This window comes from Mustela erminea, chromosome 6, assembly GCF_009829155.1.
Source record: "Mustela erminea isolate mMusErm1 chromosome 6, mMusErm1.Pri, whole genome shotgun sequence".
Classification (NCBI taxonomy): Eukaryota; Metazoa; Chordata; class Mammalia; order Carnivora; family Mustelidae; genus Mustela; species Mustela erminea.
In genome coordinates this window covers 90,682,167-90,708,137 of record NC_045619.1, presented here as the reverse complement: position 1 = coordinate 90,708,137, position 25,971 = coordinate 90,682,167, and the positions used below count along the sequence as shown (strand labels likewise).

At 37.1% G+C, this 25,971-nt stretch overlaps 1 pseudogene; it reads right to left on the bottom strand.

The window, feature by feature from the left end:
* Nucleotides 1-662: 662 nt before the first annotated feature.
* Nucleotides 663-12,535, bottom strand: LOC116593573 (annotated as a pseudogene).
* Nucleotides 12,536-25,971: the final 13,436 nt, after the last annotated feature.

Sequence of the window (25,971 nt, the reverse complement as noted above, 5' to 3'; positions counted from 1 at the left end):
TGATATGGTTTAGGACACATCTAGTTCAGCATACGACACAATAATAATGTTTTCTCTAGAACAGATTTTATGGAATTCCTATCAAAGTTCCTGGTGGCATGAGTGTAATGATGACTACCTAACTATTCATCTAGTATATATTTTAAAATAATACAAATAAAGAAGGACATGTGTGTAAAAAATGGCATGTCACATGCCTTAAGCATAACTAGAAAACAGAAGACTTATGACCTTCAAATCATTTGTAGCAATAGAAACACTCAAGTCAACTAGCTGAATTGGAGAATTGGACTGACATTGAAGACAGTGCAAAAAATATGGTTGTTACTGATAATTTCATATTTTTTATAACTTTAGGAAAGAAACTGTGATATTAGTAACAAAAAATTAAGATTTTATTAGGTAGTGTTTACTCATTCACCATTACAGTATACAACACAATACAATATTTTTATTATTCAGAACAATGAGCAAAACGACTTATATCTTTTAACCGTGGGATTTCTATTTGGAACTGTAAATCAGTGAGAAAATAGAACTTGCAGACAGTTTGAAGGAAAGACAACATGGTTACTTTCAGTTTAAAGAAAGCTTCAACAAAGTGCTCAGCCTGGCAAGTATTTCTGAGATGGATATGGGAGGATATTGTAGAAGTTGAAATTTTATTTTTTCTTTGTTGAATCTTCACGATGACATCCATTCATGTTAATATATATTTTCATTTCTTTCTCAACAACACTGTTAAGTAAGTTTTTGTAAACTTGTTTTACTTGCTGGTTCACCAGGACATAAAAAAAAGGGTTCAACGTTCAGGGCGGGGACAATTGAGGTGTTGAGAATAGATGCTCCTTTGGTCAGTGATGCTCTTTCTTTTGCTGAAGGCTTGACATACATGAATATACAGCTCCCATAAGAGATGGAAAGGACAATCAAGTGAGAGGAACACGTGGAGAAAGCCTTTTTCCTCTGACTAGCAGATGGGATTCTCAGGATGGTGCTAAGGATGCACAGGTAGGAGAGAATCACTAATGCCAAAGTGAAGAGCAGAGGGACAAAAGCAAAGTAAGAGCCAATCATCTCCAAAAGCCATGTGTCTGAGCATGAGAGTTGTAAGATGGGGAAACAGTCACAAGAGAAATGATCAATTACATCAGAAGCACAGAAATCTAGCTGGAGGATGAATGTGAGTGGTGGGGAAATGGTAAGAAATCCTCTCAGCCAGGACCCAAAGACAAGCAGGGTGCAGATTTTTTTTTGCTCTTGATGGTGATGTACTGAAGAAATTTGCAGATGGCAATGTAATGATCAAAAGACATGGCAGTGAGAATGAAAAAATTCAGAAACACCCATGAAGATGAAGAAAAATAATTGAGCTAAACAATCGTTATAGGAAATGATCTTGATATTTGTAATGATTTCTCCCGAAAATCTTGAAATAGAGACACTGGTGAATGTAATTTCTAAGAAGGAGAAATTCTGCAGGAAGTAATACATAGGACTCTTGAGATGACAGTCTATCAAGGTGAGGATGATGCTGGTTAGGTTTTCAGTGGCACTTAATACATAAGCCACAAATAAAAAGATATCGTTGTGGGTCATCTGAGATGCCTAAGGGAATGAACTCTGTAATCATTGTATTATTTCTGATGCTGTTTTTTATTTTCTTTAAGCAAAATCTACTGTTGAGAAATAAAACAGAAAGAAAGAGTAGAATAGTAAAGGAATTGAATAGTAGAGGAGTAGAATAGTAAAGGAATTGAAGATTTAAATGTTTATATTTGCTTCTTTTAAAAAAAATTTTATTTAAATTCCAGTTGGTTAACATATAATGCAATACTAGTTTCAGCTATACAACTGAGTGACTCAACTACATACTACATGTGGTGCTAATTGCAAATGTCCTCCCTAATGACCATCACGTCTTTCACCCATCCCCCCAACCACCTCCCCTCTGCTAACCATCAGTTTGTTCTCTATAGGTAAGAGTCGGTTTCTTGGTTTGCCACTCTGTTTCCTCCTAAGATTGTTTGTTTTGTTTTTAAAATTCCACATATAAGTGAAATTATAAGGTATTATTCTGTCTGTGATTGACTTATTTTACTTATTATAACAACATACACACACACAAACACACACACACACATGCACACCCCATATTTTCTTTACCCACTCGTTAGTTAATGGACATTTGGGCTCTTCCTATAATTTGGATATTGTTGATAATGCTGCTATAAATGTTAATGTGCTGTCTCACATTTAGGTCCTTCATCCATTTTGGATTTAATTATGGTGTAAGAAAGTGGTTCAGTTTCATTCTTTTGCATGTTGCTGTCTAGTTTTCCTAACACCATTGTTGAAGAGACTGTCTTTTTCTCATTGGATATTCTTTCCTGTTTTGTCAAAGATTTGTTGATCATAAAGGTTGTGGTTTTATATTCTGTTCCGCTGATCTGTCTGTTTTTGTGCTGTACTGTTTTCATCGCTACAGCTTTATAATATAACTTCCAAGTCAGCAATGCAGTGCACCCAGCTCTGCTTTTTTTCAAAGTTGCTTTGTTATTGGGGGTCTTTTGGGTCTTTTGTTATTCCATACAAATTTTAGGATTGTTTGTTCTAGTTCCTGTGAAAAATGCTGTTGGTATTTTGATAGGAGTTATATTAAATGGATTGATTGCTTTAGGTATTGTAGACAGTTTAACAGTATTTGTTCTTCAAATCCATGAGCATTGAAAGGCATTCCATTTCCTTGTGCTATTTTCACTTACTTTCATCCGTGTTCAATAGTTATCAGAGTACAGCTCTTTCATGTAGGTATCTTATTGTTTTTGGTGCAATTATAAACAGCATTGATTCCTCAATTTTTCTTTCTGCCACTTCATTTTTTGATATATTCAAATGCAACAGATTTCTGTACATAGGCTTTGTATCCTGCAATGTTACTGAATTCATTTATCAGTTCTAGCAATTATTTTTTGGAGTCTTTTGGGTTTTCTATCATCTACAAATAGTGAAAGTTTGACTTCTTTACCAATTTATATGTCTTTTAGCTCTCTTTTTTGTCTTATAACTGAGGTTATCACTTCCACTAATATGTTAAATAAGAGTGGTGACAGTGGACATTCTGATTTTTGCTTTTGACCATAGAGAAAAAAACGCTCAGTTTTTTCCCCATTGAGGATGATATATAGTTTGGGGTTTTCATATATGGCCTTTATTATGTTGAGGTTTGCTTCCTCTCTCCCAACTTTGTTGAGAGTTTTTATGATGAGTGGATGTTGTACTTCATCAGATTCTTTTTCTGCATCTATTGAAAGGATCATATGGTTCTTATCCTTTCTTTTATTTATATGTTGTATCACAGTGATCAATTTATGGGTATTGAACAACCCTGGCAGTCAAGAATAAATCCCACTTGATCATGTTGAATGATTCTATTAGTACACTGTTTTTTTATTTGCTAGTGTTCTGTTGAGAGTTTTCACATCCATTTTCATCAGGGATATTGGCCTATAGTTCTCTTTTTTTAGTGGAAACATTGATTTGGATATAAGTATAATACTGGCCTCAAAGAATGAATTTGGACGTTTTCTTTCAATTTCTACTTTTGGGAATACTTTGAGAAGTATAGGTGTTAACTATTCTTTGAATGTTTAGTAGAATTCACCTGGGAAGCCATCTGGCCCTGGACTCTTGTTTGTTGGGAGATTATTGCTTATTGATTTCATTTCTCTGTTGGTTATCAGTCTGTTCAAGTTTTCCATTATCTTTCTATTTGACTTTTGATAATTTATATATGTCTAGGAATTTATCTATTTCTTCCAGGCTGTCCAATTTGTTGGTAATATTTTTTCATAATATTTTCTTAAAATTCTTTGTATTTCTGTGGTGTTGATAGTTATTTCTCCTCTTTAATTTGTGTTTTTTTAGTCTTTTTTTTTAATGAGTCTGGGAAAGGTTTGTCAGTTTTATTGATTTTTTTAATTTTTAAATTTTTAATTAATTTATTTTTAAAGTTTTTATTTGTTTGACAGGGAGAGACATAGCAAGAGAGGAAATACAAGCAGGGAGAGTGGGAGAGGGAGAAGCAGGTTTCCTGCTGAACAGTGAATCTGATGTGGGGCTCAAACCCGGGACCCTGGGATCACGACCTGTGCAGAAGGCAGATGCTTAAGGACTGGGCCACCTAGGGACTGCTATTAATGTTTCTAAATTTTTAAATTAGCATTAATGTACTATTTATATCAGGGGTACATGTCTGTGATTCTTCAGTCTTACACAATTCATAGTATTCACCATAGGACATACCTTCCCCAATGTCCATCACACAGCCACCCCATCCTTCCCACCCCCATCCATTCCAGCAGCCCTCAGTTCATTTCCTCAGATTAAGAGTCTTTTATGATTTTTCTCCTTCTCTGATTTCATCTTGTTGCATTGTTCTTTCCCTTCCCCTTATGATCCACTGTCTTATTTCTCAAATTTATCATATCAGTGAGATCATATGATAATGGTCTTTCTTTGATTGACTTATTTTGCTTAGGATAATATCTTCTAATTCCACCCATATCATTGCATAATATTCTGTTGTTTATATATACTATATCTTCTTTATCCATTCATCTGTTGATGGACATCTAGGCTCTTTCAGTAGTTTGGCTATTGAGGGCATGGCTGCTATAAACATTCGGGTGCATGTGTCCCTTCAGATCGCTACACTTGTATCTTTGTGGTAAATACCTAGTAATGCAATTGTTGGGTTGTGGGATAGCTCTATTTTCAACTTTTTGAGGAACCTTCAACTTTTTTCTAGAGTGGCTGGACCAGCTTGCATTCCCTAGAGTGTAGGAGGGTTCCCCTTTCTCTGCATCCTCACCAACATCTTAGTTTCCTAACATGTTAATTTTAGACATTCTGACTGGGGTGAGGTAATATCTCCTTGAGGTTTTGATTTGTATTTCCCTGATGCTGAGTGATGTGGAGCACTTTTTCATGTGTCTCTTGGCCATTTGGATGTGGTCTTTGCAGAAATATCTTTTCATATCTTCTGCCTATTTCTTGATTGGATTAAAATTTATTCTTTGGTGTTGTTTGATAAGTTCTTTATAGATTTTGGATACTAGCCCTCTATGTGATATGTCATTTGCAAATATCTTCTCCCGTTCTGTCAGTTGTCTTTTGGATTTGTTGACTGTTCCCTTTGCTGTGCAAAAGCTTTCTATCTTGAAGAAGTCCCAATAGTTCACTTTTGCCTTTGCTTCCCTTGCATTTGGTGATGTTTCTAGGAAGAGGTTGTTGTGGCTGAAGTTGAAAAGGTTGCTGTCTGTGTTCTCCTCAAGGATTTTGATATCTCACATTGAGTTCTTTCATACATTTGAGTCTATGTTTGTGTGTGAGGTAAAGAAATGGTCCAGTTTCATTCTTCTGCATCTCAACATAATTTGTTAAAGAGAATATTTTCTTTTCACTGGATATTCTTTTCTGCTTTGTCAAAGATTAGCTAACCACAGAGTGGAGGGTTCATTTATGGGCTCTCCATTCTGTTCCATTGATCAATGTGTTTCTTTTTGTGCCATTACTGTACTGTCTTGATGATCACATCTTTGTAATAGAGCTTGAAGTCCAGAATTATGATGCTGCCAACTCTGGTTTTGCTTTTCATCATTCCTCTGGCTATTTGGGGTCCTTTGTAGTTCCATACAAGTTTTAGGATTATTTGTTCCATTTCTTTGAAGAAATTGATGGTATTTTCATAGGGATTGCTTTAAATGTGTAGATTGTTCTAGGTAGCATCAACGTTTTCACAATGTTTGTTCTTCCAATCCATGAGCATGGAACGTTTTTCCATTTCCTTGTGTCTTAATCAATTTCTTTCATGAGTATTCTAGAGTTTTCTGAGTATAGGTTTTTTGCCTCATTGGTTGAATTATTCCTAGATATCTTGTGGCTTTGGGTGCCATTGTATTATAGTCTTTGGCTTAAAATCTAATTGATCTGATATAAGGATTGCCACTCCTGCTTTCTTCTGATGTCCATTAGCATGGTAAATTCTTTTCCACCCCCTCACTTTAAATCTGGAGGTGTCTTCGGGCTTAAAATGAGTTTCTTGGAGGCAACATATAGATGGGTTTTGTTTTTTTATCCATTCTCATACCCTGTGTCTTTTGACAGGGGCATTTAGCCCATTAACATTCAGGGTAACTATTGAGAGATATGAATTTAGTGCCATTGTATTGCCTGTAAGGTGACTGTTACTGTATATGGTCTCTGTTCCTTTCTGATCTACCACTTGTAGGCACTCTCTTTGCTTAGAGGACCCCTTTCAAGATTTCCTGTAGAGCTGGTTTGGTGTTTGCAAATTCTTTCAGTTTTTGTTTGTCCTGGAAGCTTTTAATCTCTCCTTCTATTTTCAATGATAGCCTATCTGGATATAGTATTCTTGGCTGCATGTTTTTCTCGTTTAGTGCTCTGAAAATATCATGCCAGCTCTTTCTGGCCTGCCAGGTCTCTGTGGATAAGTCAGCTGCCAATCTAATATTTTTACCCTTGTATGTTACAGACTTCTTTTCCCGGGCTGCTTTCAGGATTTTCTCTTTGTCACTGAGACTTGTAAATTTTACTATTAGGTGACGGGGTGTGGGCCTATTCTTATTGATTTTGAGGGGCGTTCTCTGAACCTCCTGAATTTTGATGCTCGTTCCCTTTGCCATATTGGGGAAATTCTCCCCAATAATTCTCTCCAGTATACCTTCTGCTCCCCTCTCTCTTTCTTCTTCTTCTGGAATCCCAATTATTCTAATGTGGTTTCGTCTTATGGTGTCACTTATCTCTCGAATTCTCCCCTCATGGTCCAGTAGCTGTTTGTCTCTCTTTTGCTCAGCTTCTTTATTCTCTATCATTTGGTCTTCTATATCACTAATTCTTTCTTCTCCCTCATTTATCCTAGCAGTGAGAGCCTCCATTTTCGATTGCACCTCATTAATAGCTTTTTTGATTTTAACTTGGTTAGATTTTAGTTCTTTTATTTCTCCAGAAAGGGCTTTTATATCTCTCGAGAGGGTTTCTCTAATATCTTCCATGCCTTTTTCAAGCCCGGCTAGAACCTTGAGAATTGTCATTCTGAACTCTAGATCTGACATATTACCAATGTCTGTATTGATTAGGTCCCTAGCCTTCGGTACTGCCTCTTGTTCTTTTTTTTGTGTTGAATTTTTCCGTCTTGTCATTTTGTCCAGATAAGAGTATATGAAGGAGCAAGTAAAATACTAAAAGGATGGCAACAACCCCAGGAAAATATGCTTTAACCAAATTAGAAGAGATCCCAAATCGTGAGGGGGGACAAAGGGGATAAAAAGAGGTTCAAAAAGGAAGAAAGAAAAAAAAAAAGAAAAAAGAAAAAAAAAGAAGAGAAAAAGAATTACAAAAAATGAAAACAAATAATAAAAATATAAAAAAGAAAAAAATATATATATTAGATAAACTAGTTAAAAAACTTTAAAAAAGAAAACGGTAAAACTTAAAAAAAAAAAAATTAACCAGAAGGTGAGAAAAAAAAAAAATGAAAAAGAAAAAAATTAAATTAACTGCAAGACTAAAAAAAATCACAGGGAAAAAGCCATGAGTTCCGTGCTTTGCTTTCTCCTCCTCTGGAATTCTGCTGCTCTCCTTGGTATTGAAACCGCACTCCTTGGTAGGTGAACTTGGTCTCGGCTGGATTTCTTGTTGATCTTCTGGGGGAAGGGCCTGTTGTAGTGATTCTCAAGTGTCTTTGCCCCAGGCGGAATTGCACTGCCCTTATCAGGGGCCGGGGTGAGTAATCAGCTCGGGTTTGCTTTCAGGAGCTTTTGTTCCCTGAGCGCTTTCCGTAGAGTTCCGGAGGACGGGGAATACAAATGGCGGCCTCCTGGTCTCCTGCCCGGAGGAGCCGAGAGCCTAGGGCCCCTCTCCTCAGTGTGCCCTCAGAGAACAGCGCCCAGTTACTCCCGTCTGCCTGACCTCTGGCCGCGCTCCGAGCTCACCGAGCCTGCGACCAGTTCAAGGTAACACCGAGCTGTGAGCTTACTGTCGGCTCTGTCTCTGTAGCCGGCTTTACCGTTCCAATACCCGCAAGCTCTGCGACACTCAGACACCCCCGATCCTTCTGTGACCCTGCGGGACCTGAGGCCACGCTGACCCCGCGTGGGCTTCGCCCCGGTTTAGCCTCTGGAGCGATTTCCCTCAGCGGAACAGACTTTTAAAAGTCCTGATTTTGTGCGCCGTTGCTCCGCCACTTGCCGGGAGCCGGCCCCTCCCCCCGGGGTCTATCTTCCCGTCGCTTTGGATTCCCTTCTCCGCTGGTCCTACCTTTCAGAAAGTGGTTGTTTTTCTGTTTCCAGAATTGCTGTTCTTCTTCTCTTCGATCTGCCGGTGGATTTTCAGGTGTTTGCAATCTTTGGATAAGCTATCTAGCTGATTTCCGGCTAGCTGAAGTAGTCTCAGCCTGCTACTTCTCCGCCATCTTGACTCCTCCTTGGGTGCCATTGTAAATGGAATTGACTCCTTAATTTCTCTTTCTTCTGTCTTATTGTTGGTATGTAGAAATGCACCTGATTTCTGTGCATTGATTTTATATCCTGATACTTTACTGAATTTCTGTGTGAGTTCTAGAAGTTTTGGGGTGGAGTCTTTTGGGTTTTCCACATAAAGTAGCATATCATCTGCAAAAAGTGAAGTTTGACTTCTCTTCCAAACTGGATACTTTTTATTTCTTTTTGTTGTCTGATTGCTGAGGCTAAGACTTCTAGTACTATATTGAATAGCAGTGGTGATAGTGGAAATCCCTGCCATGTTCCTGACCTTAGGGGAAAAGTTCTCAGTTTTTCCCCATTGAGAATGATATTCTCTATGGGTTCTTCATAGATGGCTTTGATGATATTGAGGTTTGTAACCTACCCTGTGAAGGGTTTTGATCAAGAAAGGATGCTATACTTTGTCACATGCTTTTTCTGCATCTATTGGGAGTATCATATGGTTTTTGTTCTTTCCTTTATTAATGTATTATATCACATTAATTGCTTTGCAGATGTTAAGCCAACCTTGCAGACCAGGAATAAATATCACTTGGTTGTGGTGAATAATCCTTTTCATGTACTGTTGGATTCTACCGGCTAGTATTTTGGTCAAAATTTTTACATCTGTGTTCCTCAAGGATACTGGTCTGTAATTCTCCTTTTTGATGGAGTCTTTGTCTGGTTTGGAGATCAAGGTAATGCTGGTCACATAAAATGAGTTTGGTAGTTTTCCTTCTATTTCTATTTCTTGGAACAGTTTTAGGAGAATAGAAATTAATTCTTTAAATGCTTAGTAGAATTCCCCTGGGAAGCTGTCTGGCCCTGGGCTCTTGTTTGTTGGGAGATTTTTGGTGACTGCTTCAGTATCCTTACTGGTGATGGGTCTGTTCAGGTTTTCTATTTCTTCCTGGTTCAGTTGTGGTAGTTTATATGTCTCTAGGAATGCATCCATTTCTTCCAGATTATAAAATCTGCTGGCATATAGTTGCTCATAATATGTTCTTATAATTGTTGTATTTCTTTGGTGTTGGTTGTGATATCTCCTCTTTCATTCATGATTTTATTTACTTGTGTCCTCTCTCTCCTTTTTGAGATGTCTGGCCAAGAGTTTATTAAACCTCATTAATTCTTTCGAAGAACCAGCTCCTAGTTTCGTTGAACTGTTCTACTGTTCTTTTGGTTTCAATTTCATTGATTTCTGCTCTGATCTTTATGATTTCTGTTCTGCTGGTTTTAGATTTTCTTTGCTGTTCTTTCTTCAGCTCCTTTAGGTGTAGGGTTAGGCTTTGTCTTTCTTTCTTTCTTTCTTTCTCTTTTCCTACCTCATTTCTTATTATAGTTTTTGTTTAAAATCTAATTTGTTTGATATAAGGATTGCCACCACAGCTTTCTTTTGATGTCCATTAACATGGTAAATGCTTTTCCACCTCCTCACTTTAAATCTAGACGTGTCTTTGGGTCTACAATGAGTCTCTTCAGACAGCATCTTTTGGGTCTTTTTAAATTATCTTATCTGATACCTGTGTCTTTAATTGGCACCTTCAGCCCATTTACATTGAGTAACTATTGAAAGATATGAATTTGGTGCCATTGTATTGCCTGTAAGGTGACTGTTACTCTATATTGTCTGTTCCTTCCTGATTTATGTTACTTTTAGGGTCTCTTTTTGCTTACTGGACCCCTTTCAATATTTCCTGTAGGGCCGGTTTGGTGTTTGAAATTCATTTAGTTTTTGTTTGTCCCGGAAACTTTTTATCTCTTTTTCTATTTTCAATGACAACCTAGCTGGATATAGTACTCTAGGCTGTATCTTTCTCTCATTTAGTGCTGAGTATATCATGCCAGTCATTATAGCCTGCCAGGTTTCTGTGGATAGGTCTGCTGCCAATCCCGTGTTTCTACCATTGTATGTTGTCATAGATCTCTCGTCCTGAGCTGCTTTCAGGATTTTCTCTTTTTTCTCTGACATTTTCTCAGCTTCTTTATTCTCCATTATTTGGTCTTCTGTACCACTCATTCTCTCTTCTGCCTCATTTATCCTAGTAGGTAGAGCCTTTAAGATTGCTCTTCATTATTAGTCTTTTTGATTTTGACTAGGTTAGATTTTAGTTCTTCTATTTCTCTAGAAAGGGATTCTCCAGTATTTTCTATGCTTTTTTCAAGCTCAGCTAGTATCTTTACATCAGTTCTGACATCTTACTAATGTCCATATTGATTAGGTCCCTGGCAGTCAGTACTGCCTCTTGTTCTCTCTTTTTTTTTTTTTTTTGAGGTGAGTTTTTCCATTTTGTCATTTTATCCAAAGAAGAATAGATGAATATTGGGGCGCCTGGGTGGCTCTGTGGGTTAAAGCCTCTGCCTTCAGCTCGGGGCATGATCCCAGGGTCCTGGGATCGAGCCCCGCATAGGGCTCTCTGCTCAGCAGGGAGCCTGCTTCCTCCTCTCTCTCTCTGCCTGCTTCTCTGCCTATTTGTGATCTCTGACTGTCAAGTAAATAAATAAAATTAAAAAAAAAAAAAGAAGAATAGATGAATGAGAACAAACTGCTAAAAGAGTAACAACAACCCCAGAAAATTATACACTAAACAAATCAAAAGAGACAGGAAACCGGGGGAAAAAATAGAGTATGAGCAGGCTGGTGAATAGAACAAAGGCACACAACTAGATTTTGGGTGTATTTTGGTCTGTTAGAAGAAATTGCCTCCCAAAATTTTAAAGAAAGTAAAACATATATATATATGTATATGTGTGTGTATGTGTATATATGTGTGTGTGTGTGCATACATACATATATATACACACACATATACATACATGCATATATATATCTAAGAAAAGTTTAAATATGATGAAGGGATGCAATATGAGTATAAAGATGGAAATTGAAAAAAGTTTTAAAAAACGAATTGATAAGATAAGAAGTTGATTGAGAAAAGAAAGTAAAAAAAAATTTTAAAAAGGGAGAGAATGTAATCAGTTGAAAGACTAGATAAAGTCATACAATAGATTTACGGTATATTTTGGTCTGTTAGAAGAAATTGTATTCAAAATTTTAAAGGAAGAAAAACATATATATACAAAAAATACATATATATATACATATATATGTATATATATATATACACACACACACACAAATAGGGTTAAATACAATGAAGTGTTTGACTGTGAATAAAAATGAAAATTAAAAAGACTTCAAGAAAGGAATTGATAAGATAAAATTTTGGTTGAAAAAGGAAAGAAGAAAATTCAAATGCAATAAGAAAAGTAAAAATGAATATTAAAAAAAATCAACTTTGAAAGACTAAAGAATCATGGGAGAATTTTTAGGTTCACAGTTTACGACACTAAGTACATTCACATTGTTGTGCAATGATCACCACTATCCATCTCTAGAACTTTTACATCATCTAAAACTAAAACTCTGTACCCATTAAACAATAACTCTGCATTCTCTCCTGCCTCCCAGCAGGGTTTGGTACCACTGTTCTACTTTCTGTCTGTATGAATTTGGCTTCTAGTTTCTTCTATAAGTAGAATCGTATAGTAGTTATTAAAAAAACATTATGGGAAATGGCCATGAATTTTATGTGCTGTATTCCTCTAGCACTGGAGTTTTGGAGTTTTCATTGATTGGTTAACTTGGCCTTAGCTGGATACCCTTGCTGATCTTCTGGGGAGGGTTGCAATGATTCACAAATGTTTTTGCCTCGGGCAGAATTGTACCTCCTTTGCCAGGGGCTAGGTTTAGTCATCTGCTCTGGTTTGGTCTTGGTAGCTTTTGTTCCCTGAGAGCTTTCAACACATCTTTGGAGGATGAGAATGAAAATGGTGACCTCCCAATCTGGCCCCAGAGGAGCTAAGAATTCAGGGCACCACTCTTCAGTGAGCCCTCAGACAAAAGCAGTCAATCACTCCTGTCTCCCTGGTCTCTGGCCACAGTCCATGCTTACCCGGCCTGTGACCAAGCTTTTGTATCTCTGGCACATGGCTCTGTTTGGAATTTCCAAACCCAGTATATTCCTACCATGAGTTCCCATGCCATTCCTCCCTGGGGAGGAAGGGGAATCTCCTTGGATCTGTTGCTTACTGGGTTTTTTCTTGCATCATATAGTAGGACTGTATTTGGTATATACTTTCCTCCTAGAACCACTTTTTCTTTTTCCCAAGGGTTTTGGGCTAATGTGCTATCGTTTTCATTTGCTGGAATATAATATGGAATATATGGAATATATATATATATATGGAAAAAAATATATATATAGGGACGCCTGGGTGGCTCAGTTATAAGCAGCTGCCTTCGGCTCAGGTCATGATCCCAGTGTCCTGGGATCGAGTCCCACATCGGGCTCCTTGTTCGGCAGGGAGCCTGCTTCTCCCTGTGCCTCTGCCTGCCATTCTGTCTGCCTGTGCTCGCTCTCTCTCCCTCTCTCTGACGAATAAATAAAATCTTAAAAAAAAAAAAAATATATATATATATGGAAACAAATGAAAATGTATGTGCATGTGTGTGTGTGTATATATATAATATATATATATATATATTATATATATATACTATATATACTATAGTATATAGAATGCTATAGAACAGGTGTGCCTCACCCTGGAGCCCAGGGTCACATTTGCCTCCTCTCCTTTCCTTTCCTTTCCTTTCCTTTCCTTTCCTTTCCTTTCCCTTCCCTTCCCTTCTCTTCCTCCTTCTCTCTCTCTTTCTCTCTCTCTCTCTTTCTATGTACTGTTTCATGATTCATTGTTTGCATATAACACCCAGTGCTTTTTGCAGTACGTGCCCTTCTTAATAATCATCACCAGGCTAACTCATCCCACCTCCCCCTCCCCTCTGAAATATGTATATCATACATTGATATTTCTTCTCTAATTTCCTGGTTGACCCATTCTTTCTTTAGTAATATGTTCTTTAGCCTCCATTTATTTGCAGTCTTTCCAAATTTGTTTTTGTGGGTGACTTCAAGTTTCATTGTGTTCTGGTTGGTCAATATGTGAGGCATTATCTCAGTATTTTTGGATTGTTGAGGCCCAGTTGTGACCCAGAATGTGATCTATTCTGGAGAATGTCCATGTGCACTTGAAAAGAATGTGTCTTCTGCTTATTTAGGATGGAGTGTTGTGAATATATCTGTTAAGTCCATCTGGTCCAGTGCATCATTCAAAGCCATTGTTTCCTTGTTGATTTCTTGCTGAGCCCATCTGGGATATTAAAGTCCCCTACTATTATTGTATTATAATCAAGGAATTCCTTTATGATTATGATGATTTTTTTTTAATATATTTGGGTGCTCTGAAGTTCAGGGCATAAGTATTTATAATTGTTTGATCTTCTTGTTGGATAGACACCTTTATTACGATACAGTGCCCTTCTTTGTGTCTTTTTACAGACTTTGATTTATCTGATATAAGTATGGCTAGTTTATCTGCTGTCCTTATGGTTACTCTGGCTTTCTTTTGACATCTGTTTCCATGATAAATGTTTCTTCATCCCCACACTTTCAATCTGCATGTGTCTTTAGGTCTCAAATGAGTCTCTTCTAGGCAGCATATAGATGAGTCTTTTTTTTTTTTTAATCCATTCAGACACACTAAGTCTTTTGATTGGAGCATTTAGTCAGGGAATAATTCATTAAGAGTAATTATTTAGTAAAGCATTTAGTCAGTGAATAATTACATTCAGAGTAATTATTGATAGATATGAATTTAGTGCCATTTTACTACCTGCAAACTCATTGTTTCTGGTGGTTTTCTCTATTCCTTTCTAGTTTTTGTCACTTTTGGTCTTTCTTTTCCAGTCAAAGAGTGCCCCTTAATATTTCTTTCACAGCTAGTTTTGTCACCATGAACTCCTTTAATTTTTGTTTGTCTGGGAAACTCTTGAACTCTCCTTCTATTCTGAATGATAGCCTTGCTGGATTCAATATTCTTGGCTGCAGATTTTCCACATCAGGTACTTTGAAAACACTTTCATCTTGCCTGCCAAGTTTCTGTGGAGAGATATGCTGCTAACCTTATTGGTCTTTATAACTTAGGGATTCTTTTGTTTTACTACTTTCAGGATTTTTTTCTTTACCTCTTATTTTGCAAATTTCACTACAGTGTGTCTTGGTGTGGGCCTTCTTTTGTTGATTTTAGTGGCAATTCTCTGCACCTCCTAAATTTGGATGTTGGTTTCTTCTCACAGATTAGGGAAATTTTCAGCTATAATTTCCTCAAATAAACCTTCTGTCCCCTTTTCCCTCTTTTCTTCTTCTGGGACTCCTATGATACGAATGTTATTATCTTTGATGATATCAGTGAGTTCTTGATTTCATGATCTAAATTTTTCTTTCCCTCTTGTGTAGCTTCATTATTTTCCATAATTATGTATCAGTTATTCATTTCTCTGCTTCTGCCATCCTTGCAGTCACTACATCCAGTGGGTTTCATATCTTAGTTATTTCATTTTTCATTTAGGACTGACTAATTTTTAGCTTTTCTATCTCTGTCGTAGGGGCCTCCTTGGAGTCTTCTATGCTTTTCTCAGGCACAATTAATACCTTTATGATCATTGCTTTAAATTCTGGTTCAGGCATATTACTTATATCTGTATCAGTTTGTTCCCTGGCCATGACCTTTCCTTGTTCTTTCTTTTGAGATAAATTCCTCCATCTTGGCTTTTTGTCTCTGTCTTCTTCTGGGTGTTATGAAAACTTCTGATGCTTCCTGCTCTGATAGTAATGAAGAAGAGGTCATATATTGCCCATGTCCGGTGTTCCAGGATGTGTCTCTGGTTGTGTGCTGTGTGGACTCTGCTCCTATGTTATGGCAGCTCTTTTCCTCAGGTCAATCCTTTGCAGTGTTTCTCCTTTCCTCCAGTGGGGAGTGTCTGGACCTTTGTCAGAGTGTGGTTGAGTTTTAACCAAGTGTCATCTGGTCTGCTTGCTAAAAGAGACCTGAGGCTATTTCCACTAGAGCTGAAGCTTTGCAGAACTCTAGTCAGTAGATGTGCTGTGTGCAGGGTTTGTGCTGGTCTGGGGCCCCACTAAGCTGGTCCTAAGGCACACTTGCTTTAGAAGAGCAGTACCAGTAGATTGCAGCACAGCAGGACTTGGCTTAATCAGGTTAGGTTTCCAGTGTTGGTGCTGTGCTGCTTAGTGAAGTTGGTTTATGCTAAGGGGCACAGGAGGAAAATGGCACCAGCCCACTCCTTTTTCCTGGAGAAGAGGGTCCTTGCTTGCTTCTCCCACAGAAGCACTTTCAGAGAAGCAAATAATTCTTCCTGTTGCATCACTGACATTTTTCAGTTTACTGAATTGATACTGTCTCTGGGTCACTTGCCTGCTTGGAGTAGCACAGTGCTCATTGGCTTATATATGAGACAAGCTTTCTGCCTTTTAAAATTCCAGATTTCAGGTACATGGTATAGCAGGACCTGCACTGATTCTTTGGGAAAGGGTCTTCCAGTCTGAAACTGATACTATCATCTAAGATCATTTTAAGAAATGCTTAACTGTCCAGACGCCTGTCCAAGTCTGTAATGTCTCATTTGTTCTCTAGATCCTTCTGAGGTTTCAGAGTTTTCAAAAAGAATAATATTTACTCCGAATTACCAATTAATTTAATATGTTAATGAGCTTACTAAAATTCTTTACCTACAAAATTTCTGGGAGGGAATTATTCCACTTTCCATCATCTGTCCTTTCTGTGGTCATAAGATATCGATTCTTTTTGGCTTTATATGCTGGGTGCTAACTTTCACTCTAAAAAATTCACATTGGGCAAAACTGAAGCATAAAGTAGATCTGCTCAGTGTTAAGAAACATGAAATAAAGTGTTTTAAATTTTGTACAGGAATGATTACATGATGTCTTGATATTGACTATATGAAAAAAGTCATTAAAAGATATTTAGATAAGAACATAAAACCATCATGTGGTCCTATCAGTCACCAATTAATGTAATAATGAACAAAAATGTATGAAACTCTTGCTTAATTGTAGCAGTTTTAAAAATGTCTTCATTTATGTATTTCATATAAATTGTGTGGCTTAATTTTATTCACATATACCATTGAGCATAATTGAGATTACTTGTATAAAGCATTAATGTACCCTATTAAAGCAAAACTACATTCATGAAAGAAAGTATTAAAGACATATTTTATGGTAATTATGACTGGTTTTGACAATGTCACTTTTAATGGCTTTTTAAATTTGTTTAAACATAAGTGCTTTGAGATTTGTCAAGTGTCTTTGCAATTTGTTTGTCCTCTGCCATCTTGTATTTATAAACGAATACTTGAAATATTGGAAATAAAAAATAATTCCAGAAGCTTCTCTATAATTTCACACAAAGGGCATATTAAACTCAACTCTACACATTAAACCAACTTTTGCTAAGGATCTAAGGTCCCAAGTTATCCTATGTATTCCCACTTAAAGAAGTATTATTTTAACACTTAAATGAAAAGAGTTATAGTTAAATAAGGGTTTATATCATCAAAGCAGAAAATCAATAAAGAAACAAGAGCATTGAATGACACATTGGACCAGATGGACCTCATAGATATATACAGAACATTCCACCCTAAAACAACAGAATACTCATTCTTCTCAAGTGCACATGGAACTTTCTCCAGAATAGACCACAGACTGGGTCACAAATCAGGACTCAACTGATACCAAAAGACTGATATTATTCCCTGCACATTCTCAGATCACAATGCTTTGAAACTGGAGCTCAATCACAAGGAAAAGTTCCGAAGGAACTCAAACACCTGGAAACTAAAGACCACCTTGCTTAAGAATGCTTGGATCAACCAGGAGATCAAGGAGAACTGAAACAATTCATGGAAACCAATGACAAGGAAGCCACTTCAATCCAAAACCTATGGGATATAGCAAAGGCGGTCCTAAGGGGGAAATACATAGCCATCCAAGCCTCCCTCTAAAAAATTGAAAAATCCAGAACAAAGCAGCTGTCTCTACACCTTAAAGAACTGGAGAATCAACAACAAATCAAACCAACTCCACACATAAGAAGGGAAATAATCAAGGATAGAGCTGAGATCAATGAGGTAGAAACCAGAGATACAGTAGAACGTATCAATGAAACTAGAAGATGTTTTTTTCAGAGAATCAATAAGATCGATAAACCATTGGTGACATTAATCCAAAAGAAAAGAGAGAAAGCTCAAATACATAAAATTATTAATGAAAAGGGAGAGATCACAACGAACACCAAGGAAGTAGAAACAATCATCAGAAGTTATTATCAACAGTTATATGCCAATAAGCTAAGCAACCTAGATGAAATGGACGCATTCCTGGAAAACTATAAACTCCCAAAATTGAATCAGGAAGAAATTGACAGCCTGAATAGACCAAAATCTAGTAATGAGATTGAAGCAGTGATCAAAAACCTCCCAAAAAACCAGAGCCCAGGACCTGATGGATTCCCCGGAGAATTCTAACAAACTTTCAAAGAAGAAATAGCACCTATTCTCCTGAAGTTGTTTCAAAAAATTGAAGCAGAAGGAACACTTCCTGACTCTTTCTATGAAGCCAGCATTACCCTGATCCCCAAACCAGGCAAAGACCCTACCAAAAAGGAGAATTTCAGACCAATATCACTGATGAATATGGATGCTAAGATTCTCAACAAGATCATAGCAAACAGGATCCAACAGCACATTAAAAAGATTATCCACCATGACCAGGTGGGATTCATCCCTGGGCTACAAGGATGGTTCAACATTCGCAAATCAATCAATGTGATAGAACAAATTAATAAGAGAAGAGAGAAGAACCACATGGTCCTCTCAATTGATGGAAAAAGCATTTGACAAAATCCAGCATCCATTCCTGATTAAAACACTTCAAAGTATAGGAATAGAGGGAACATTCCTGAACTTCATCAAATCTATCTATGAAAGACCCACAGCAAGTATCATCCTCAATGGGAAAAAGCTTGCGTCCTTCCCGTTGAGATCAGGAACAAGACAAGGATGCCCACTCTCACCACTCTTGTTCAACATAGTATTAGAAGTCCTAGCAACAGCAATCAGACAACAAAGGGAAATAAAAGGTATCCAAATTGGTAATGAAGAAGTCAAACTCTCTCTCTTTGCAGATGACATGATTCTTTATATGGAAAACCCAAAAGATTCCACCCCCAAACTACTAGAACTCATACAGCAATTCAGCAACGTGGCAGGATACAAGGTCAATGTACAGAAATCAGTGGCTTTCTTATACACTAACAATGAAAACACAGAAAGGGAAATTAGAGAATCGATTCCATTTACTATAGCACCAAGAACCATAAGATACCTGGGAATAAACCTAACCAAAGAGGTAAAGGATCTGTACTCAAGGAACTACAGAACACTCATGAAGGAAATTGAAGAAGACACAAAAAGATGGGAGACCATTCCATGCTCTTGGATCGGAAGAATAAACATTGTTAAAATGTCTATACTGCCTAGAGCAATCGATACTTTTAATGCTCTTCTGATCAAAATTCCACTGGTATTCTTCAAAGAGCTGGAGAAAATAATCCTAAAATTTGTATGGAATCAGAAGAGACCCCGAATCGCTAAGGAAATATTGAAAAACAAAAATAAAACTGGGAGCATCATGTTACCTGATTTCAAGCTTTACTACAAAGCTGTGAACACCAAGACAGCATGGTACTGGCATAAAAACAGACACATAGACCAATGGAACAGAGTAGAGAGCCCAGATATGGACCCTCAACTCTATGGTAAATTAATCTTCGACAAAAGAGGAAAAAATATACAGTGGAAAAAAGACAGTCTCTTCAATAAATGGGGCTGGGAAAACTGGAAAGCTATATGTAGAAGAATGAAACTCGACCATTCTCTTACACTGTACACAAAGATAAACTCAAAATGGATAAAAGACCTCAATGTGAGACAGGAATCCATCAGAATCCTAGAGGAGAAAATAGGCAGTAATCTCTTTGATATCAGCCACAGCAACTTCTTTCAAGATATGTCTGCAAAGGCAAAGGAAACAAAAGTGAAGATGAACTTTTGGGACTTCATCAAAATCAGAAGCTTCTGCACAGCAAGGGAAACAGTCAAGAAAACAAAGAGACAACCCACAGAATGGGAGAAGATATTTGCAAATGACAGTACAGACAAAAGGTTGATATCCAGGATCTATAAAGAACTCCTCAAACTCAACAGACACAAAACATATAATCATATCAAAAAATGGGCAGAAGATATGGACAGACACTTCTCCAATAAAGACATACAAATGGCTATCAGACACATGAAAAAATGTTCATCATCACTAGCCATCAGGGAGATTCAAATTAAAAGTACATTGAGATATCACCTGACACCAGTTAGAATGGCCAAAATTAGCAAGAAAGGAAACAACATGTGTTGGAGAGGATGTGGAGAAAGGGGAACACTCTTACACTGTTGGTGGGAATGCAAGTTGGTGCAACCTCTTTGGAGAACAGTGTGGAGATTCCTCAAGAAATTAAAAATAGAACTTCCCTATGACCCTGCCATTGCACTAATGGGTATTTACCCCAAAGATACAGATGTAGTGAAAAGAAGGGCCATCTGTACCCCAATGTTTATAGCAGCAATGGCCACGGTCACCAAACTGTGGAAAGAACTAAGATGTCCTTCAGCAGATGAATGGATAAGGAAGATGTGGTCCATATACACTATGGAGTATTATGCCTCCATCAGAAAGGACGAATACCCAACTTTTGCAGCAACATGGACGGGACTGGAAGAGATTATGCTGAGTGAAATAAGTCAAGCAGAGAGAGTCAATTATCATATGGTTTCACTTATTTGTGGAGCATAACAAAAAGCATGGAGGACATGGGGAGTTAGAGAGAAGGGGTTTGGGGTAAATTGGAAGGGGAGGTGAATCATGAGAGACTATGGACTTTAAAAAACAATCTGAGGGGTTTGAAGAGGTGGGGGGGGGTGGGAGGTCGGGGTACCAGGTGGTGGGTATTATAGAGGGCGCGGATTGCATGGAGCACTGGGTTTGGTGAAAAAATAATGACACTGTTATTCTGAAAATAAATAAATGAAAAAAAATTTAAAAAATAAGGGTTTATACAATATCTTTCCAAGCTTGGTGGGCAAGATGATATGATCTTAGTAATATTAATGATTCAGGCTATCCATAATTTTATCTGCTTTCTTAACAATGGATGCAGAGGATTAGTTGAATGGATAAACAAAAGGTACCATGGAGTTTTGTGTTCTCAAGACACCAGCATTAATCTGTAGTCCAAATTAGGACATAATTTAGATACAGTATTTCAGTGATAAGGGCCTGAAATCAGAGCAGAAAAATAATAGAAGGGTTTAAATTTTTATAATAGTCCATAACTGCACAAGGACAAGAAACTTAACAGTTGGATAACATGGAATAACAATTTCTCAATAGCAATATTTTTTCTCCAATCTTAGGAAAAATATTAAAAATTCATTGTGTTGATTTAGACTGGGGCTGAGGTCTCTATCCTTCTACACCATAAGAGATGTCAGGCTTGCCATTTTGTTTTGTATCTTCTCAAAGAATGGCGACTAGAACACCTGACCATGATTAGAGTCATTACCGTTTATTCATTCAAAAATTACTTTTTACATATAAAACCCAACATTTCGGGTGCCTGGGTGGCTCAGTGGGTTAAGCCGCTGCCTTCGGCTCAGGTCATGATCCCAGGGTCCCGGGATCGAGTCCCACATCGGGCTCTCTGCTCAGCGGGGAGCCTGCTTCCCTCCCTCTCTCTGCCTGCTTCTCTGTCTACTTGTGATCTCTCTCTGTAAAATAAATAAATAAAATCTTAAAAAAAAAAAAAAAAAAAAAAACAACATTTCTGCTAAACGGTGTTGAACAGAAGTGATAATGGTAGCCATCCCTGTCTCCTTCCTGATATTTGCTATAGATCTTCTTAAATTAAGGGAGCATTCATCTATTTCCATTTATTGGGAGCTTCTAAAATAGTGTTGAAATAGCAACTGATGTGTTGCACTCTTGAGATTAAATATGGTTTTTCTCATTTAATGTGGTGAATTACATTAATAGATTATCTTGTGTTAAAACACCCTTATAACAGAAGAATAAAACAAACTTGTCATAAAAAAAATTACTTTTTAGATGTTTATTATGTGTTGGGCTTAAGCCTTGTTTTGGAGAATGCAAAGATGCTAGTGACAGCTGTATGTGTAATTTTCCTTTTACAGCAAAGGGTGAGAATTCTACATTATTTTAGACATCTCAGATTCCTTTTCTCATATCTGATACAAGCAACATACCCTCCATCTCATTCATCTTCTTATTCCCTGCAATGATGTGGAAAGACATCTTTAATATTCAATTTATATTCATTATTTAAGACTTATATTTAGTTTCTACTGTAGCCAGAATCAGGGGAGTAAGTGCTCCTCGCTCTGGGGTTCCAAAGAGACAGGTTTGGCCACTCACTGCTGACAAAATACAGAGGCAAAGGAATTCATGGTGGTGAAACAAGAAAGGAATTTATTTCAGTGACACTAACTCAAGGAACACAGTGGACTAGCATCTCAAAGACTGTGTCCAAAGTACCAAAGTGCCAAAGTCCTCCCAGACATACAAGGGAGATGTGGGAAATGTGAGCTGGTAGGGTCAGGCAGGCAGTAAATTGAAATTGATCATTGTCTTGGAGATATTCTTATGGAGTCTTGCTGACTGGACAGTTCTTATTGCTTGAGAGGTTAATTTCAGTTCCCATCAGGAGATGTTTTTTCCTCAGGGTCTTTCCCTAAGTGAAGTGATAAACTGGAAAGAAGAATTTAATTAATTAGAAAGTTTGAGGTCACAATGGAGGTAGCTGAAACCCTCTTTCACTACTTAATCCTAGAGCTCCATAAATCATATGAATAGTTCAAGTCGAGTGGAAATTGGGATTATTTAGTAATCTTAAATTGTTAGAGACTCTTTGAAGAAAAATTTAAAATATTTTACTATTCCTTTGGGAGATGCGAAAATTTTCAAGTTATATGATTAAGGAATACAGAGTGCACACTGAAGAAGGAGACTGATAGAGCTGCTACTTTAAATTCCAGAAATATTAATCTATTCATGATAAAATTCAAGAACTTGAAGAATGTGTCATAAATATGACAGTATATTTTTGCAATAACACTTATATGATGTTTATGTATGGGCCAAAATATTATTTAAAATTATACATTTTGGGGAAACTGTTATTACATCCAGAGATCTGGAAAATTGCTTTAATATATATGGCCTCATTTTCACCTGATTATGTAAGGGTGGAAGGAGGAGGAGGAGGAGGAGGAGGAGGAGGAGGAGGAGGAGGAGGAGGAGGAGGAGTTGTCAAAATAATACCATAATAATACCATACCACAGAGGCACATTTTGGGGTATTATAGTCTGCTCTCTTTAGTTATCTCTGCAAAGACCCTGTTTCCAAATAAGGTCATATCTATATTGAGGGGAGAATGCACTTCTGAAGGGCACTTTGCTAAGTAGTGCAGTACCCAAAGGAAATACTATTAATAACAGTTTTAAATAATAACATACCTCCGATGAGCATAGCGCTTTATATGCTTTCAGTATTTTTAGCAGAATCTGCTTTAATATCAATGTCGCCAGCACACTATAAGGGCATTTGCATGACTTGTATTTCCCACAATGCCAGCTTTATTCAGTCATAAAGCAAGGTGGGATTACAAATTCAATGACATTTCAGTACACATTTAATTTGGCTTCATAAAAGCCAAACAAAGCAAATCACAATACAAAGTTATATAGCAAACAAGATACAACAAGGTGTTAGAGGATTTTTTTTCTCCTTTGGTACCATGGTTCTTGATCACACCACTTTGAAGAATGAAGAGGTAGACCAGACAGAGTGGTGGTCAGCAAAACAAGGTTTATTGAGTGACAGTAAAGAGGCAGTACAAAAGAGGGAGTGGACCTGCTGAGCGGGGAACCCTACATGAGTCTCTATCCATGGGATCATGACCTGAGCTGAAAGCAGGAACTTAACTAATTGAGCCACCCAGGCATCCCTGAAGGCAGATTTCAGGATGAACTTCCTAGAATGACCTCAAAGCAGCTTCACAAAATTAACTCTCCAGGAGAACTCCTCCTCAGGAATCTAGTGCTATTGCTAGAAAATTTAGGGTTATTTGAACCTGCTATGATCTACTCCAACAATGTAGATGCTTAACTCTAACAATGTATAAAGTTTGTATCTTTTGTGAATGTATCTGATTGGCAGAACTAAAATTAACTTTAGATTCCTAGCTTCAAGGACAGCTGAAAATGTAGCCTTTGCAGCCTTTGGATAAAGATAGACATATTTGACGGAGTTTGGAAAATGCAGAATGTGTAAGTTCATAATAAAACACTGGTACAGTAAAGATGTGCAGAAGAATAGTCTAAATTACTCACATCAACATATCAAATAAACATTATTGTCATCCTCAATTAACAGATGGAATACCACATAAAGTACTCTGCAAGGACAGTTTTCCAAGAGACACTGTTGTGATACATAAAGCCAAATTACTTTTAAGTAAATTGCATGTGACTGGCTTTATAACATTTAATTAAAACTAACATTATTTAAGATAATAATCATTGTTTTAATTTATTAAGCCCTGGGAGGTACCAGGCATGTTTGTTAGCCTTTGTAAGCCTTGTCTAAATAAATGTTTACAGCTACCCTCTGAGGAAAATTCCTACTATTCTCTTCAATTTTTGATCAGAAAACTCACTCACTGAGAGTTTAACTAATTTGTCTGAGGTCACACACATAGAATTCCGTTTCTGGGGACTATATAGAATCAATGATGGAGTACATGAGCTGCTACGGATATCTGAAGGGAGCCATACCAAGGAAGACATTGATGTGTGCTAAGTAAATGACACTGTTTAAAAAATGTTGTTTTTGAGTAGCATTGCGATTTTTCACTATTGCCTATATGAAAATATCTCAAGAAAACATTAAAGTGTGTTACTCATGGACATCTAATCATAGGGTTCCATCTGGCACTTTAATGATTAAAAGATAGAATTTTGCCCTAGATGTGTCTACAGTGGAGATCCTGGGAGGTAGACCTAAGAGAAAAGAAAGTTTCTAACTGTTGAATAAGAAGTTTAAAAGTTGCTACCATTGTTGAAGAGATATAACAATTTCTGTCCATGGTACTGAAAAATTAGGCATCCTGGAAAACCGAGTCATAGAAAATTATTCAAACAAGCTATCAAAGCAGAGCAATAATAATTTCAAGCAAGAGATATCAACAATTTAGATAGGAATAGGTTTTTTGAGATCTCCATCCTTTTGTTGATAAATTTAACAAAATTTTAATAAATGATGGCATTATGGTAAGCCCTTTGGTAGGCAATAATGAACAAAGTATCCCATTTTCTAGCAAAATGTTCATAGTCTGTGAAGATCTTGCATCAAGAAAGATGACATTTTAGTATATGGTAAAACGTCTAATCATATCGATAAGCATACTGTATCACAAAACCCATGTAATCCTATTTGACTATAAATTACAGCAACACAGATGGAGCAAAGAGAGCAATGCGAATTTGAGGACTTCAGCATTGGAGATCTACCATCAGACAGAGTGGTAGAGGGCATGATGAACACTAAAGAGATCCGATTATTTAAGTGTATAAAGACTTACTGTGACTCAAATTAGACTGATGCAGAATGACAGTATTATCTATCAGTGAGAGAATCAGTTGTTAATCCCATATTCTATGGTTACAGCTGCTATGGATAACTCAGTGCTCAATCCAAAAATGACAGAAACTCTTGCCAGTAAGAGATGATATTATCGTACAGGCATATGTTACATCTGAGATTACCAGTGGAAGAGTTTGGGATTCTAAGCTTCTTTAGTGAAAGCAATTTTCTGCATTTAAGTTTAGGGATTAAGCTTAATTCCAAAAGAGTAGTTGTCTTCTGAATTTTTAATTTCCTAAGATACGTTATTTTGGAGAGAAATCCCCATAAACCAAGCCTAGCATTTTCGACGAGCTTATTTAGTACTCTTGTGAATGAAAGTGATTTTGTGGGAAAAATAGAATCCTATTCTGACATTCTAAGATTTTTTGATATATGTTCATGTTGCAAGATTTCTCACCTCCCCCAATAATTGGTACAATGGCTACTTAGGGGGAACAGCTTTGATCTGAATCACTGTTCAGATGCATATTGGCCATATACACATTATTTGTTTCCTATTAATATCTGTCTTATTCTTTAAAAGGAGGAGAAAGCCTATTCACTTAAAGGGATTGTTAATATCTTGTGGGAGGGTAGGTAAAAGGTTGAACAGAGTTTAAAATATACAATGTTGCTCTTTCATCTGGTTATTGTGTCATGAGGCACC